This window comes from Bubalus kerabau, chromosome 9, assembly GCF_029407905.1.
Source record: "Bubalus kerabau isolate K-KA32 ecotype Philippines breed swamp buffalo chromosome 9, PCC_UOA_SB_1v2, whole genome shotgun sequence".
NCBI lineage: Eukaryota > Metazoa > Chordata > Mammalia > Artiodactyla > Bovidae > Bubalus > Bubalus kerabau.
Window position 1 is genome coordinate 67,670,945 of NC_073632.1, and position 6,486 is coordinate 67,677,430.

Consider the following 6,486-nt stretch of genomic DNA (forward strand, 5'->3'; position numbering starts at 1 on the left):
TTTGCATGAAAATGAGCATTCAAGAGCAATATGGTGAGTTTTTTTTTTTAATTAACATTTATTACAGAGAAGATAATCCCTAATTTTGAGATTCTGCTCTTCCTGTTCATGGTGAAAATGTTTCTCTTAGGAAGACATGGAGGTTGATTTATATCTTAATAATGTTCCCTGGAAAAATAAAAACTTGACATACCTACAGAGTGCTCCTCTTTTCTTCTTCTTTATAAAAAAAGTTACAGATTAAAATCTAGGAACTCCATCTCTGGGTGGTCCTCAAATTTTTCCTCCCCTGAGCAAGTTAGGAGTATTTCATATACTGCCATCTAGTGGTCACCCTCTGTCACACTCACTGACTCTCTGAGAAAATAGTGTGTGGGAACCCAAGGGGTGTGTGTGTGTGTGTGTGTGTGTGTGTGTGTGTGTGTGTGTAAACTCAGGTGCCAACAAGCAGAGATGTGTTAGCATGGAAAAATGCAGGTTTTGAAAACTGTGTAGAAAGAATCGAGTGAACAGACCTCCTACTCCAAACCCATGTGGGCAGAATTGAAAGCAGGTGTGTGGGATTAGCACACTGTATTTTTTCCAGCATCCACCACCCAAAGGGCAGCCGCACAGAATCGTTCATGCTCAGGAGCGCAATCAGCTAATGGGACATGAGATGGTGTAGAGGAGAAGCTTTCAAGACGGAACTTGAACCGAATGTGTTCACGGTGTAACTCATACCCTTTGAATAACAGAGGTATCCCTTCCAACTCTGGGAGGACCCTTCAACCTTTCCAATATGGGTGAGTGTAGATTTCTGCAAGTGCCTGGTGCAGCTGGGAGCACGGCAGAGAATATGGATTTGCAAATAGCAGGCAGCCTGACCTTTGAAGATGGCTCCCACTAGCAGCTGGTACATCCCACCTCTGTCCACTGTTGCTGCAGCCTCTGGGCTTCTCCATCTGCTGCCTCCTGGCAATCCCCTCCTCCAAGCTGGCTGCTCATCTTCATTTCAGACTGCCAGAGAGTAAAAGGGGGACAGGGAGAAATGCAAAGAAAGCATGTCTAGGGTAGAGAGGAGACAGAGGTGCTTCCTTAAAAGGCCCGAAAACCGCTTCTCAACCCCAGGTGACTTTGTGTAGAAAAGTCTTAAACTACATGCTGTTCTGTAACTCTCCCGAGTGGTCCTGAACTGAGTCAGGAGATTCAGGCTCTGGACACTAGTGATGAAGCCAATAGTCTATAACTTGCTAGCAGACTGTATTCTGAAAGGTTACATGTATATTGGGCTTCCCTGGTGGCTCACTGGTAAAGATTCCAACCTGCCAAGGCAGAGAACGTGGGTTCGATCCCTGGGCTGGGAAGATCCCCTGGAGGAGGAAATGGCAACCCACTCCTATATTCTTGCTCGGAAAATCCCAAGGACAGGGGAGCCTGGATGGGGTCAGAAAGACTCAGACATGACTTTGTGACTGAGCACACAGGCACATACACGTGTATTAGTCCCATTTGAAATTTGAAATACATTTACACATAAAACCAATGAGCTGCAGTGCTTAGGTTCCCAGGCTGGCTTGGGAAATCCACTTAACCTCTTCTCTGCATCTGAGCTGTGCTGTGACCTTTTTAGGTCACCTGTGCTTTCTCTGAGTGGGGCGCTCTGTGGGGAGGGGAAGAGGGAGGTTCTGCAGAGCCTTAATCATTGATTCTTTTAATAATTCTCAGGAGAAACTCCTTAACACATCAGAAGAATACCCATGGGGGTAAAACTAGAAATAAAGAAATAAATCTGAATGTAATTAATCACACTTGCCAAGAGGATGTGTTCAAAGAATTCTTAGATAAGAATATCTAAGCAGCAGCCAATAATTACAGGAAGAAAGTGCAAGGGTACAAATGGGTGCCCTGCCTCCCTGGACTCTGGACGCCCAGGGCTCACTTGTGCTCCTTTGAGTCTTCTCCTCGGCTGTCTTTGTGCTCCAGGACAGCTCTGCACCCCTTAGTTCTGGCTCATAGTAGGTGCTCAATAAGTGTCAGATGAGTGGCGCTGCCAAAAGCAGGTATAATTTCTTGCATTCACTTTATACATAGTAATCAGTTATCTGCTATGATGTGCGTGTGTTCTGAGTACTGGATCAACAGTCGGCTGGGAAGTTGGGTCCCTGCTTTTATATCTTGTGGCAGGTTGCATAATGGCTCACCAAAGTGCCAGCATGCTAATCCCTGGAACCTTGAGTATGTTGTTATGGACATAACATGGAAAAAGGGATTTTCAGACATGATGAAGTCAAGGATCCTGAGATGGAGAGAGCATCTTGGATTATCCAGGTGGGCCCAATGGACTCACCAAAGTTCTTATGAGAGGTCTCAGTGATGCAGGCCCACAAGCCAAGGAATATAAGCGGCCTTGAGAAGCTGGAAAAGGCGGGAAACAGATTCTCCCCCTTGGATCCTCAAGAAAGACCACAGCCCTGCTGACACTGTTGCAGAGAAGACGCCAATTCTGACTCCATATTGGAACTGTTTCTTTGACTTGCTTTTCGTTGATTTTGTTATTATAAGCGCACAGAATGGCCTGCCTCAGAGAATCCTGCCCCTCTGACTGTTAAACGTGCCTTTTTTCGGGACCCTGTCCACCTGTAGATAGCAGGAAGGGAGAAATTGACACATCCCCCGCCTGAGGCTTGCCATTTTAGATGTTTTCTAGATTAATGGTCTTTTTACTTTGTTTCCTCACCTTCCCCCACCTCTGATCTATAAAAGAAACTAGCAACCAGAACCCGATAGGACGGTTATTTTGAGGTGCTAACCTACCATCTTCTTGGTCAGCAGCCTCCCCAATTAAAGTCTCTTTGCCTCACCCCTCACCTCTCGAATTCATTGACCCATTGTACAGGGAGCAGACTGAGCTTGAACTTTGTAACAACACCTTGATTTTAGCTCTGGAAAACTGCTTTAAGTCTTCTGATCTTCAGATCTGGAAGGTAAGAAGTTTGTATTTGTGTTGAAAGCCACTCAGTTTATGGTAATGTGTCACAGCAGCAAAAGGACACGAATATAAGCTGAATATGCTGCTGAGTCGCGTCAGTCGTGTCCAACTCTGCGCGACCCCACAGACGGCAGCCTACCAGGCTGCCCCGTCCCTGGGATTCTCCAGGCAAGAAACTGGAATGGGTTGCCATTTCCTTCTCCAATGCATGAAAGTGAAAAGTGAAAGTGAAGTCACTCAGTCGTGTCCGACTCTAGCGACCCCATAGACTGCAGCCCACCAGGCTCCTCTGTCCATGGGATTTTCCAGGCAAAAGTCCTGGAGTGGATTGCCATTGCCTTCTCCGAAGCTGAATATAGTTATAACTTATTAGCTATTTTGTATAAAGTATAACAAGCTTCCCTGGTGGTTCAGTGGTAAAGAATCTGCCTGCCAATGCAGGAGATGTGAGTTCTATCCCTGGGCCAGGAAGATCCCCTGGAGAAGAAAATGGCTATCCCATGGACACAGGAGCATGGTGGGCTACAGTCCATGGGGTCGCAAAAGAGTCAGACCCAACTGAATGACTAAACAACAACAACATGAAGTATAACAGACATTAAAAAAGTATCCCTAATACACCATCATAATAGAGACAGTATAGAATGATGTTCTCTTCACAGGTGGGCTTAATAATTCGTTCTTCTATTTACAATCAGAGTATCTTTTTGAGGCTGTACCTTTCTGGGATAGCAGAAATTCACTTTACAGCTTCCAACATCAGATTCTGAATCTCCAAATGCTTTTATATATATATATATATAAATATAAATAATGCTTATATATATATATATATATATATAAAGAAAGAAACATTTTGATGATTTTGATGATAAATCCTTCCCTAGATAACAACTTTTACTTCAGGACAAATATTGTTCCTTAACTGCCAATCAGGTTCAACTTGGATTTTTCATCACAGCACCCTAAGAAACAGGGAGGAGGTCTTTGCCTCTCATTTCTCCAAGGTGGAAACAAGCACAGATCTGACCAAGTTGCTTCACCGCCCATGAGCAAGAATATGAACTCAGCTTTTCTGACACCTCAACCAAGGGCGTTCCCCCAGTCTCAGCTCTAAAAGAGGCTTTAAACACGCGGGGGGCTGGGGTTGACAGTTTGTTACAGGGAGAGGAGAGGAACTCTGGAGAAATACCAGTCAGGACCTCTGGAATAAGAGCGCCTCCAGTTTTTACATTAAAATGAGGGGGAAAATTTGACAATTGGATGAGTTTCACTTTGAAACTCATTTAACCCGAAAAGTCAAAACGAAACTCCAGGGGTGCAAACCCACAACAATCAAAATAAAAACAAGTTTTCACAAGCCCCTTGCGAAGCTAAATATAGATTTTTTTTTTCAGATGGACCCCACTCACCTTCAAATTCATGACTTTTGAGAACTATTTCAAACATTATTTTAAAAAAGAATGTCAATCAAAAGAAAAATAGTTTCGCGGGGGAGGGAGGGTGAGGCCGGGCTTGTACGTGTGATGGGGGAGCATTTCTCTGACTTAGCTCCCTCTGCAAAACCATCAAGCTGTTTTTAAATACCATTTGTGGTCACCTGCCCTGGTAATATTTTCTAATTGTGGTCAAAAGAAGCTGACTAAATGTTTGTGTGTTTGCTCCAGGGGGGAACTGTCAGAAGCCAGGCCCTTAGTGGATGGCCTTGCGCGGTGTTATTTCTCACCTGGTTCTTGGGTGCCTCTGTGTGAGCCCCCTCTGCGTTCTGCCATTGTAAAGAGCGTAATTCAAACTGGAAACCAAAGCATTCTGGCTGCAGCAGGGGCCATGCACACGGCTTTTTCCTTTTCCTGTTCCTCTGGCCTCACCTCTGTGCCCAGGGGGAGGCAGACGGCGGGGGCTGGGATCACCTGGGTCCTGAGGGTTGCCCCGGAAAGATGGCCCCTTGGCTCCTCAACGTGCGGCTGAGGGCTTTGAGCCAGGACGTTTGAACTGCTGAGCAATTTCTTATTAAGACGTGAGCACCCAAGTGTCAGCTGGAGCCCTAGGCTTTTATTTGTGGTGGGCTGTTTTCCTGTCACGGTTGTTGTGGTTCACCGTCTACCTGAGTGTTCAAAACTGCTTTGCAGAATCCAGTGGCTGAGCTCCAGATGGGTACTGCTCCTTCCCCACCCACCGGTGGCCCCCCCGGGACAACAACCCCATGGTGCATCTCCTCCTAGGCCCCACTGCATTCCCATCCGGAGAAGAATCGTGAGAAAACAGGCATGAGAAAACACACTGTCAGATCTTCAGTGTGTATTTCCAGGAATGGTACTTTGGGGAAAACTGAGACAGGTCTCCAGACTGCTGTGCCAAAGAATTCAGACTGTGATTTCCCGAAACAGACGATGGAAATCAATTGTAACCCCATGAAGTCCAAGAATGGAACTGGGACTTCAAAAGCCTTAGAATTTGGGGAACCATGCCTCATTTATGCTAAGGAAATAATCATGAATGTGTAAAACATTTTCAAAACTAAAGATACAGGGATATTTATTAGGAGTTCACCTATGATAACAAAAAATGGAAAAAAATCTAAATGGCTAATAAGTTATTGATCGATCACATTATGGTATAATCATATTTTTTTGTCATCATCAGTAACTAGCATTTGTTGAATGGTTACTGTGTCCTGGATGTTATGTATTAGCTTTATGGGTTTTATCACACTTAGTTCTTAAAAAAAAAACCCAAGAACTTATACTCAGAGTGGTAAAATTCCTTGTCCATGAGCACAATACTAATATAGTGAGACAAATAGCAACCCCCTACCACCCCACCAAATTCACGGCCACCTGGAACCTGAGAACGTGACCTTATTTAGAAACAGGGTCTTTGCAGAGGTAATTGCTAGAAACAAAATCTACCCAGGCCCATCCATGACTGGCAGCCTTAACATGAGAAGAGAGAGTGATTTGAGCCCCACAGAGACACAGACAGAAGTCTACGTGAGGATGGAGGCAGAGACTGAAGTGATGTGTCTACAAGTCGAGGAACGCCAAGGGTTGCTGGCAGGCGCCTGGAGCTTGGAGAGAGAGACACATGGAGCAGATTCTCTCTGAGAGCTCCAGGAACAACCGGCCCTGCTGACACTTTGATTTCAGACTTCTCGCCTCCTGAACTATGAGAAAATACATGTCTGTTGTCTTAAGCCGCCCAGTTTGTGGTAAATTGTTATGGCAGCCACAGGAAATGAATACAGATGAAGTGAGTATTACACACAGGATTTGAACCTAGGCTGACTCCAGAACCAGAGCTCGCCCTCTGTGCTATGTAGCCTCCGACAGCAGGGCTTAACATGGTATATTTAACATCACATTTGGGTAAAAAATTTGAATATATGCATAGAAAAGAACTGGAAGAATATATGGTGAAATGTTTATTTCTGGATAGCAAGAATCCAGATGGATTTTAATTTCCTTCTTTTTGCTTATCTGCTTTTTCCTTTTTCAGCATCAAATGCGATACTGTTC